Source organism: Aythya fuligula, chromosome 4 (genome assembly GCF_009819795.1).
Source record: "Aythya fuligula isolate bAytFul2 chromosome 4, bAytFul2.pri, whole genome shotgun sequence".
In the NCBI taxonomy this organism is placed as follows: Eukaryota; Metazoa; Chordata; class Aves; order Anseriformes; family Anatidae; genus Aythya; species Aythya fuligula.
Window position 1 is genome coordinate 48,415,113 of NC_045562.1, and position 12,377 is coordinate 48,427,489.

A 12,377-nucleotide genomic window follows, 5' to 3' on the forward strand; every position below is an offset into this window, starting at 1 on the left:
ATCCTCCTTGCTATTTGAGATGGCAGTCTCTAAGCAGTGCTAATTTTAGCATCTTCAGTAATGACCTGGAAGAGAAGGTTCTAAGTCTTTGCTAATAAAATATGGTGATGCTAATTTGGGAGGTGTTGAGAACTTGAGAGTGCAGAGAAGACTTCAAGAGGACAAGAATCAAACATACTGAGACATGTTTAGGTAGATAGAAGTAGTGTAGTCTGATGATTCTGTGAAAGAAAACCTTGAAGAGTGGCAAAAGAGAAAAATGCAGATGGAAGCCCGAAGATTTTAGAGAATCATGCAAATATAGTGAGTGTGGTCCTGAATAGTTGATACGGTTTGGTGTTAAATATAGTAGATAGTACAGGAGACTAATAGTTCTGATATAAGTACCTTTGAGCACTCATTTGAAACTCTTTAAAGCTTAAATGTAAGTATTGGGACAGAACATGAATTTCTGAAAATACCAATAAGAGCTGAGTTTGAGGAATTACATTTTTTCCCCCACACCCTATCTTGAAAGTTCTTATCTGAAATGTGGTAGCAGCAAAGCTTAAAGAAGCTTGGCTTAAGAATTCTACGGTTGTATTGTTTTCTGTCTTTCATTAAACATGATCTTAAAATATTTTTGAAAGCACTGAGGGAGTGGAAATGGTTGAGAAATTTTGTTGTGAATGTGAATTTCTCTGCAAGCTCTAAAAAGTTTTCGTTAAAAAAAAATCCTGATGTTTGAAGTGTAATATTGTCATCATAATCATCAACTTCATATACAATTAAGTAGACTGGGCTCAATGTTTTGCAGACCATCGTAATTTATGGGAAGAGGAATTTGTTGGTCTGCTATTGCTGCTTCTCTGCTGAACCTCAGAAGGTGAATCAGTGGATTTTCCAAGCTCCACTTTCTAAGCACAACCTCTGAAAGTTTCTGCGTGTGTCAGTAGCAATTCACAAAGAAAGTACATGTTTCTACTGCTCAGGAGAATGAACAAAGAATTTTAATAAACAAAATATCTGCATAATATGATTGGGCTTTAGAAACACAGAAGGCTAAAAATGGTCAAATGTAACAGTGCTACTTCAAATTACAATGATTTTCCCTCTGGTGTTAATTGTACTTTCAGAAATGTAGTTGTGTTGAGTACTCTGCCATTTGAATATTTAAGCAAACATGTTCTTCCTTTATTTCTATGTGTATAAGGAAAGATGAGAGTAAAATTAGATTAGAGTTGACTTCATACACTTTTTCTGTTGCCGCATTACTGTTACTTACTTCATGCAGTACTATTCTTTCTTTTTATAATGTACTGTCTTCCCTGTCTGAACAAGTCCTCTTATTGACCGATTTTGTTGGCTGATGTTCCATTTCCTTTTGGTTCTTGTTTAAATCTTCCAAGGTGGCTAAAGGATGCCTTAACCTATATCTGAAAAGTGGTTACAGATTGTTTTGCAAAGGGCTTCTAGGGACAAGACAAGTCCAAGGCAGGAAGACTCTTCTAGTTGTCAGTTAAGACAACAGTTGACATTTCAGCTAACGTGCTGAAATGTGCACAGACACTTCCTCTGTGCACCAGTTGTAAGGCTTTTTTATTTTATTTATTTTTATTTTTTCCTCTTTCCTGTTAAGGCACTTGTTGCATATGTAATATGAAGGACGTGTCCTGTATCGCAGGTTTTGCAAGCACTGTAATTCCAGTTGAGCCTGGATCGTTATACTAAAAGTTCTCTTGACAAACTCTAGTGCTTTGTGTGATGAGATGAAGTAGAGTACTGCAGTGCAGGTGTCTGGAATTCATAACTGTAGCATGGAATTCTTGTTTAATGTGTAAACTTGCTCTTTCTATAACAGGTAGTTGTACTGGCAAGGAAATACTGAAGGACCCACCAGCAGACAACAGAATTCTAGAAAAAGTAAGTCTTTACTTCTGTTAAATCTTGTTAATCTTAGGAATATAACAGAAAGTTTGCTAATGCAGACATGGGGGGAGAGAGGGAGCTGCAGAGAGGAGAAGCTGCTAGTTTGGTATTTTTTTGACTTGGAATGTCCTTCAGTGTTTGAACAGAAAAATGTTCCTACTCTCTCATTTTATGGTAACATGAATGTGAATTTTCAGTTCCTCTTTCTTTTCTAAGGCAGTTTCCTATGAAGTGCACTGCCTACTCCATTCCTCGGGCAGTGAAGCAGTCTACTCTTCACAAACGCTTTACAGAATGATTTAGTTGTGCATGAGTCACGCATGCTGGGAAATCTAAGCATCAGAAGCACTTGCACAGCTGCACAGATCGAGGATTGTGCAATCAACTTGGAAAAAACAGTGCCCATAACAAGATAGTTCTAAAGTGGTTTATTTGCATGCTTGCATTTCTGCATGAGATAAGCACGTTTTAGATTGAGTACTGGTAGCTTTCTACAACACCCGCCGTTTGTTCTTGCATGTTGCTGTTTTCAACTGTACTTCTATTTGTTGTTTTTTTTTATATATGTCCTCTTGGTTCACTTGTACAACCGTAAGAGTTACAAATAATCGTTCTTGGTGTAAGTCATTCTTTCAAAAAACTTTCTTAGCTTCATATTATTCATCCAGATGAATAATCATATATATATGTATGCATACTGATGATCATCTTAAAAATGTCACAGTTCGTGATAATTGTGTTGCTTGACAGATAGATTGATAACTACCTAGCAACATGCCAGGTGTAGCTACTCCTCTGCTTTGCATTTTGCATGAGTTTCCCATTGACTCCAAAGCTGAGTTCAGGGTTTGTTTTTATATCCAGAAGCTCTTCATGAGTCTGGATCAGTGCATGTATACAAACCTCATTCTGCCTGCAATATGATGTGGCGCAGTTTGCCACGTGAGATAGAGCAATGCATGCGAGAGGAAAATGTTTCATCTAAAATACAGAGCAGGCTTCTCAAGTAGTAACAACAAAGCTTATTTCTCTGAGCACAAGTTTGAATCTCACGTCTCCTAATTTTGTTCTCTGGTTGCATTTTAACGCATGAGGTAGGTCAGAATGAACTGGCATTGTTGCCAAAAGATGTGTCTAACCTGGTGATTCACTGCTTCCCCTTGCCCTGTGCCAACATTGCTTTTGAGCAGCTGTATGGTGAAACGAAGTTAGCTGATTTAGCTGAATGAAACATTGTTTGGGTTACTTTTAGGCTGGTCCAGCTTTAGGCTGTGTTGGCTTTGTGATTGCAGACAGCAATGCTAGCAGAAGAGGGAATTTTAATGGAGTTGTGGAAATGAGTGTCCATTATAACTTTCGTTTAAAAAAAAAAAAAAAAAGGAGGGTCACATTATCTTGAAGACTTTCAGCTTTACCGAGCAATTTGGTAAAGGTGATTAGGAATACATTTAGTTATGAAGTCACTAGTATCTGTAGCCGTGCCATTACCCGCGTGGCCGATGTATATCCTATTCCTGCTACCTTACGTGTAGTAATTTTCACTTACAGACTAAGCTGGAGGAGGTACTTAGTGTGTTTATCCCACATCCTAGGTGAGTGCCCTATGCAGCTGCTAGGGATAAGTCTTTGTCTCCTATAAGTAAATAAAATAATTGAGTTCATTTTGTTGTGCTGTCTAGCGTGGCATGTTGCTCACTCAACCCCTTCCATCCCTTTTTAATACTTGTGTAACTGAGAAGTGGTGAGATATTTCTGGATTTGGTTGATCATGGTATCTTCGAGGATTAAGTTGTTGGGTTGATGTCAAAGAGCTGGTTGTCCCTTAAAAAGGTAAGGTGAGTTGTAAATCAAGAAAAACTGACATGAGATTCATAGCTATACTTTAAAATTTCTTCTAAATAGACTGTAAAGGCATTGGGTGCAGAAATAACTTGCATAATTTAAATTCTTACCGACTGTCTTGGCCATCTGTTGACTTCTTTGATCTCTAAAGATTTTAGAGTGCAGTAGTGATAACAGCAAGAAACGTTTATTTTTCTTCAGATTAGTTAGTCTGACTCTTCATGTAAAATTATGCATGTTCATTTAGGTTATAAAGAAGTATTAAATCTTCCTTGGGTTGATTTTTCTTGGCCTAGGGTAGAATTTTGGAAAGGTTCATTTGTGTGCATTTCTGCAACTGCTTTAAACTGCCCTGCCCTGTCCACCTTGCAGCAGAGACATGCGCTGTTAATAAAAGTCTGGCACTTAAGCTGCTCACCAAACCTGTAGGTTTGTGGGTTTTCAGCAAGATTAATTATAGTGGGCAGGTAAATGCGTTGGTTTTGTTGCAGTAATAATAATTGTAAGGTCTCATTTTCTACCTTTTAAACATGGATTTCTATCAAAACAGCAGAAATGTTTTATGGAATTGAAGAATTTAATTTACGGTTTCTTTGAATGTGTAATAATTACAGCTGTTGAATTTGATAACAGATTTTTGCTAGGACAGTTCACAAAAAGTAGTTTATTTTCTATATCTAGGCATTTTTTCCTGTTATTGGGGTAGAAGAAAAAAAGTTTAACATTTGATCTGTCCCATTTCTTAGTGTAGATATTAATCTTAATAGATATTAATCTACATTAATCACATAGATATAATAGATATTAATCTACATTTAATTTTTTTCTCCTTGGTTAGATTTCATAGTATTCTTATTATTATTTCTCCTCTGTGAGAAATGTGACAAACCATTTTAGACAAATTGTTGTTTAAACTAGCACCTGAATGTGTTTGATACAAAACACTTAAAATTGCTAATGTGTCATAATTACGTACACTTGTAATTGGGTGAAACATCTCAAAGCGGTGACTTGGGGATAGACAACTTGCTACTGTATTTTAAACTTTTTTTCTTTAAATTTCTGCTAATTTTGAGAAATCAGCAAGTGAAAATAATTTTTTGCCAGGTAATTTTATTCTGTATAAAATATTTTGTACTTAGCACAAAGTTTTATGGGGTAATTAACAGTATTCAGTAGGGATTTCAGCTTTTGAGCATAGGGGAGGTATTTTTACCCCTTTCAACTTATGGGAAGAAAAAATAAAAGAAAGAAACCTGTCAATTGCATACATTCTCTCTTTTATTTAAGAGGATGGAGGAAGGAACGTGGGATTTTTTGTTCATTGTGAAATATACCAAGTTTAGTTCCCTCGTGTGAGCATGAATAACAGAATGTCAAGATTTTTGTACAATCTAGAGCACTTTCTCCTCTGCACAGTGAACGCAAATTTGGAATCTCTTCTTGAGCTGACTGCCGGCTGTTCCTGCCCAGAATCCCATTAAAGTAAACAGCTTTTCAGGGGCATGACGGTTTTCAGTTTTGAATCGTCTCATTAACAGGTTAGCTTCTCTTGGTTAAAACTTGTGCTGAGAAGTACTGTTTTTTGTTAAGTACTGTTGGAGGCATTAGTTATATTTTTTCAGACAGTCCTGATTATGAGCTAGGTTGTATTTTCAATGTGCAAACACGGTGTGTACTCTCAAGACTTAACCTGGTTCCCTGTTACAGACCCAGCAGTGGCAGACTCAGTTAAGAGGTTCCTGCTGCCCTTTGTACTGTTCCTCAGCTGTGCCAATTTTCAAAGGTACAGGAAGCCACGGGTTTTAAACAGAACATAACAATAAAGGTATTTAAAACTGTGAGTGTGGTTATGTGTTTTTTTTAAGCACATCATCTCACAAATCTGCTTCACTGTGGCCAGAGCTGAAGTCCAGGAAGAGTGACAAGAAGCAGGGAGGAGCCTTATAAACAAAAACTGGTGCAAGTGGAATTGTAACATGTAGCTGCAGTCCTCCTCTTGTACAGACTAGTTGCACAGGATTTGCAAGCATTATTTTTGTCACGCTTGCATGGCTTTGTTATTGAGGGAAAGGAATCTCCGGTAAGGATCTGTGAGTACAAAGCACTGAGAAAAATATCTTAAATGAGAGTATGGAAGAATATTGACCTGATAGCCAGGTGCTTAAGGACAGGACAAGAGGCAATGGGCACATAGTGAATCTCCAGTTGTAGTTAATTTGGTTAATTCAGATCCTAGAGGGCAAAGATAATACAGGCAACCTGGAAAGAGATGGAAAAAGACTGAGAAGTGCTTGAGTGCCAGGAGAGGCCTTCATTGCCCCCTGTCAATGAGCAGTTTTGTCTGAAGCCTGGCAACTTGCTGAGCTCTTCCCCAGCTGCTGCAGGGAGCTGAAAGGGCAGGCTGCTCGCTGGGGCGGGTACCCAGGTTCAGGCAAGAGCCCAGATTGTCAGGCAAGTTCGTGACAAGGAGTCAGGTCTAAGGACAGGCTGGGAAGTCAAATTGATGAGTCAGAGTCTGAACCAACATTAGAGAGCCGCACTGTGTCGAAGAGCTGGCCTGGAGCACAAAACTCCTGACAGGGTAAGGAGCTGCATGCCAATCTCCGTGCTGAGGACGGGGAAGGAGAGGCAGACTCCAGAGGAGAGAGGTGGAAGGGTGGCCCCAGAACAGCTGGTCAAGGGGAGATCTGCCCAAAGGGTCTGAACAGAGAAATGGGAGATGGGTATTTCCTCTAACCATGAGCTGGAGGGATGGGAGTTGCAAACTGTATTCAGGCCCAAGTTGGAGAGCAAAGAGTTCTCCCAGTAGCAGGACAGGCTAACGTGGGAAGAATGCAGAAGAGAATTGCTTTTTCCTCTAACCCTTATCATCTGTGTTTCTGTGAGGATGGTACTTAGGATGTCTTTTAAACAGACTTCTTAATCTGATGCGACAAACTTTATCTGAGAACCTCATTTTACCTCCCTGTTTGCTATGTTGCCTCTCAGTCATGGTGATCTGCAGGCTCTTCCAGCTGTTGCTTTCTGTGGGGGCTATGCACAAACAGGTCGATGGGCAAACAGTATGCAGCCATCCAAGTGCCATCGTAACTGGACCAACTGTGATAGCTCTAACCACTGCCACAATAGACCTGCCAGGCAGTTCCAGTCTGCTTGGAACTGGCCTCCTTTCTGCAAGTCTCACAGGAACAGACTTGAAATAGGAGGAATTACTCTAATAGTGGCAGCCCACACCACCAGGCAGCCATCCTACTGCGCTTTCTTTATTATATTGCACATGGATGTGTACTTGTCTTCTGCAACATAGACCTAAGCAAGCTTGCACTGTTGAAAGGCCAGCTGGAAGGAAATGATGTGGATGTCTGTAGTAGATGCAGCGCTCTCCTGCTCTGGTTTCCTGTGGAGCAGGTAAAGATATATGTTTGCTGGTAAAGCGTGTTTATCTACAAGAAATGACATTTGATATGCCTCAGCTCTTCTGCACAAGTACAGACCAACAGTACAGTTGGATTGTTTAACATGATAGATGAATATATCACTGTTCCCAGCTGTTGGAATAATGTTTTCAGCTGCAAAGTTTGGACAGCATTTCTTGGAATTCCTTTCAGCTCCATCATCTTACTTTGCTTTACTTTTGTTATTTTGAGGTAGAAAATGAGAGAGATACATCAGTTTCAGACTGTAACATTTTAACATTTTGATTAATGAGGGGAGGGATCAATCACTTGGAATCGTGTAAGCACAGAATGGTTTGGGTTGGAAGGGGCCTTAAAGCCCACCCAGTTCCACCTCCCCTGCCATGGGCAGGGACACCTCCCACCAGACCAGGTTGCCCCAAGCCCCATCCAACCTGTTCAGTTTAAAACCATCCCTCCTTGTTGTATCACTACACTTCCCTGACAAAGAGTCCCTCCCCAGCTGTCCTGTAGGCCCCCTTTAGGTACTGGCAGGCTGTTACAAGGTCTCCCCATAGCTGTCTTTACTCCAGGCTGAACAACTCCAGCGCCCTCAGCCTGAGTGTAGGAGTGATGCTCCATCCCTCTGATCATCCTAGTGGCCCTCCTCTGGACTCATTCTAACGTTTCCATGTTCTTCTTGTGCTGAGGGCCCCAGATCTGAACGCAGTGCTGCAGGTGGGGTCTCACAAGAGTGGAGCAGAGGGACCTTGCCCTGCTGGCCATGCAACTCCTGATGCAGCCCAAGGTACGGCTGGCTTCCTAGGCTGCAAGCACACATTGCTGGCTCACATTGAGCTTCTCATCAATGAACATCCGCAAGTCTTTCTCCTCAGGGCTGCTCTCAATTCATTCTCTTCCCAGTCTGCATTTGTGCTTGGGATTGCCCTGGCCCAGACTCAGGACCTCGCACTTGGCCTTTCTCCAGCCTGTCCAGGTCCTTCTGGATGCCATCCCTTCCCTCCCGTGTGTCAACTGCACCACGCAGCTTGGTGTCATCGGCAAACTTGCTGAGGGTGCTCTCATTCCCACTGTCCGTGTCACTGACAAAGATGTTAAATAGTGCTGTTTGCATTCCCCTGATGTGCTTTCTGGTGGTGTTTTCTACCATTGCAAGCAAAGAAGAACTATCTCGAAACGTGCTAACTGGTTCAGTTAGGCCAAACATGATCAGGTTAGAGAGCAGGTTGTGCTTCAGCTGTCTAAAGCTCTCCTGCTCTCTCCTGAAGTCCATGCTTACAACAGAGGAATACAAAGCAAATACTTCCCCTTTTCCTCTCTGCCTCTTTATCCAAAAAAAAGAAAAGGCTAAAGAGAAAACTGGTTGGGCTGGAGGGAAGAACAGGAAGAACAAAGTGCAAAGCATGAGTGGTAGCAATGCGTTATTCTGGGTGTGAGGTATGGTTCTCTGCTTGTCCACTGTGGTGGGATGTCCCACTAGAGTAAAACCCAGGCAGTCTGTAGTCCAAATGAACAGAAATAAATATTCCTTTGCTCCTGGAAAGGAGCATCAAAAAGGTTTATAATTATCTTCAGAATCAGTTTAATGACTAGGTTCTTGGTGATATGCTGGTGTTGGGAGGAAGGTACTGACTTGCTGTGGTCTTCCTGCTCCTTGGCTTGCTTACTGCGCTCTGTTACTGGAGAGTTGTGGGGCATCGGGTGCTGTGGAGGTGCTGACCGCTGTCCTGTGATTTTGATTCTTTAAACAAGATCTCTAAAGTTAATCCTCGGTGATTATAATCACTAGTTTGTGCCCCTGGCAAAATAGGATTATGGCACAGAGATCAGGTTGTATTAAGGATGTTAATCTGCTTCAGCTTGCAGACGGTGCACTGTTGGAAAACTGAATTGTTTCCTATATTTTCCTATATAATTCCTAATCAATTTGCATTAATTCTGTCTGAGGGCTGCAATCTGTGAAGTCATGAAAACATTACATATAAAAAAAATCAAGACAGTTATATAAAAACTTGTTTGCAATATAAGGACAATATTGATACTTTGTCAAAAATATTTAGCTAGGTTACTGTTAAAATGAAGTCCTGGAGACATCAAGGCTTCAGTCACTGACTGTACAGAAAATGAAGTAGAGGCAATGCACTGGCTGTTGTCTCATCTATTTTCCAGTCTAGTCCTGACAAAGTATGTCATGAGCAAGACTGTAGTGTAATTTCGCATTTTATTCAATCTTTGAACTTGTTTCCAAGATTTAATATTGTCAGTGTGCAAAGCAGCCTTGATGACAAAATTGGACTGCAGTTACTGAAATTCCTTCAGTCTATAACACAGAGCATTTTATCAGGTGATGCAAACTTTTCACTGTTACGTGAGGTTGGATTGTGGCTTTTTATCCCAGGACTTACTCAGAACCACGTTTCTTTGGCCACCCAATAACTCCGTGCTTCTCTGTGACTGATAAGTCAGCATAGCCCAGAGGTTGCAGCATTGCTAGCTTTTGTGATTTTGCTGCAGATTGAGCAATGTTGTGTATTAATAATTTGTATTTCGATGGCAGCAGCTGAAGCTTTTGATTGAGGAACTTAGCTTTCTTAAAAATAGTAAGTTTCTAGCCTTTGTCATTGCAGAAAAGTTTGAAAACTTGTGCCGAATGTGTACGAGAGATAGAAACAAATGCAAATAATTCATGATATTAAAAAAAACCCTCATGATTTGTGGAGACAGACTTGTGACCTTTGAACACTTGTGGCTCCCAGTGCTGTTGTGTAGGCGTCTAGACCTTTCTGCTAGCTCTCACATGCATGCCATTTCGACTGAGTTAGAGATCTGTGCGGTTTTGGTTACAAAACCTTTTCCACTGTGATTAGCTTTCCTTTTGGTCTGGTTTAAGCTTGCCTATGTTCTTTTATAACATAAACATATTCATTTCCTCCTCATCTTGAAATCCCTTTTTGAAATATCCTTAAAAACTTCCTTTTTTTTTTTTCATTTTGCTTTAGACATTAACAAATACGGTTCTGTGCTTAAGGTCCGTGGTGTTTATCCTAAGTGTTTAATTGAGATTTAAAAAAAATACACCTCTACATACTGCGGGGATGAGATTTAAAATTTTCCTCATTAGAGCTCTGTTAGGAGCTGGGCGAGAGTTGGCAGAGTTCTTCAACTCAAAGCAGTTTAAAAACACAGGTTTCATGTTGCAGTCCCTGTAACCTAGCCTTCCTGGGACTCTTTGTCACCGTTAATGTTTGCACTTGTCAAATGGAACAAAACAGAAGAGGAGAGGAGCCTGCGAGCACCTAAAAAAGTAGGTCAATGGGCCAGCAGGTTATTTGGCCAGAAAAGAGCGAGTGGCTTCATTGAATCATGCTGTAATTGTTTTTCTCTTTTTGGCAGATTGGTCTGCTGTGCTTTAACTTCCTATGTTAATGTTTACATCTCTGTTTTAACCACTTAAGAGCCTCTGTTGCCTGCAGGGAAGAAGAAATTTAATTTTTCTAATCAAATACTTTTTTAAAAAAGAGAGAAAAAAATAGAGATAATTCTGATGTTTTCAGTAACATTAATGAATTTAAGAGTAGCATAAGCTTAGTTTTAGAAGCCACCTTATTTTTTAAAATTTAATTCATTTTATAATAACATTCATAGAAAATGGAATGGATATATTGTATAGCAAATATATAGGCACAGAGAAATGAGATAATGATGGGAGAAAAAGCTGATTTCAGGTGACTTAGACATGTAGAAAGTAGCATAGTTCAAGGGAAGAAGTGTATAAAATACATTTAATTGAAAAGTAATCATATAAAGAAGTCGGGAGTGACTGATTATTTAAACTAGAGGTGATTTTTTTATGGAAATACTCCAATTGTGAGGTAAGTTTGGAATAAATTTTTGAAAGGATTTTTTAACTGGGTTTTCAAAGAAGGGGTTAATGGCTGTGTCTGAGGCAGTAGCAATAATGCAGCTGGGCAACTTTGCTAGTCATCAGCAGCATTCTGCACATTCTGGAGTCCTAAGAGTCACAATTTTGGGGACGAGAAGACATCACTGAGAAAGCCAGTGGAAACCCAAGTAAGAGTTTCAGCAAATAGGATGTTTAAATAATGTTATATAGAAATTATTTGAGGGTGGCATATGGAAGCAAAGATGTAGATGGTGTTGGTGATACCACATTTAAAAGTAAAAATGACATCAAGATTAAAGATTGGCATAAAATGACAGCTTGAAGCAGAGATGAAATTATTTAAGAATATAGTGCTTAACAAGGAAAGAGCTTTAAGGCAAGGTGAATTCTGATAGTGAAATATTTGGCGTGTTTTTAATAGGCAGGATATTGCATTTATAAATTACTCATGTTGGAATTATTATTTCTCTTTTATTTAAAACGTATTTATAAAATTTACTAATTTTAAACCTTCCTTTTTGATTTTTTTTTTTTACAGTTCATAATTTAATGCTTTTCTGCAGCAGAGGATACATTTAACTCCACATAATTCTTCAGAAGAAACAGAGTTTCAACCCTGAAACTTCTACTTACAAGTCCCAAAGTGTAAAAGGTAAAATTGTATTCTTGTAATTAATAAAGCTCCTACAGCTTTCTGTCATCAATACTGAAGGGCTGAATAGCAATGGTAAAGAAGTGTTTTATATTCTGCAGAAAATGACTGAATTTGATTCTTATACATAGTCCTTGATTTCTGTACTGTTTGCATTAAAGTTGCCTGATTTCATTGGATTTATTTCTGCAGTCTTATCCACTGACACGCATAACCACTGAGGATAAGCTGCCTTTTGCAGCTTTGGATGCAAAGAGAGAATGATCAGACCTTAAAAAGAGAGAGAAAATGCACTACAGGTGCATTTCGTATAGTCTATCAGTTCCTTCAACTGTCTTGGGTACCAAATCTATCTGGGTCACCAGTTCTGACATAGGATCTGTATACAGTAACAAGCGAATGATATTGTTGAATTCTAGAAATTGAGTGCTTTGTTAAAGTGGAGAATATTGATTCTGAAATTCTGATTCTGCATAATGAATACATCAGTTATGTCAAAGATTTTTTTTGTGTTTAGTTACACACAGATTTTTCTTTTTCATATTAGTGGAACTGTATATCATTTAGCATATGGAATTTCATATTATTCCTGATCCCTGTAATGTTAGTTCCCAAATTTGTTGAAAAATTAACACAGAGCTGAAAATGTAGT

General features: G+C 39.3%; 1 protein-coding gene across 1 annotated transcript in view; it reads left to right on the forward strand.

Moving 5' to 3' along the window:
- CLOCK (clock circadian regulator) overlaps positions 1–12,377 on the forward strand; it is a 59,071-nt gene that overhangs the window by 13,766 nt on the left and 32,928 nt on the right. The window contains 2 exon segments of the mRNA XM_032185927.1: positions 1,841–1,902; positions 11,612–11,725. The gene's annotated coding sequence lies outside the window, so the exon portion shown is untranslated.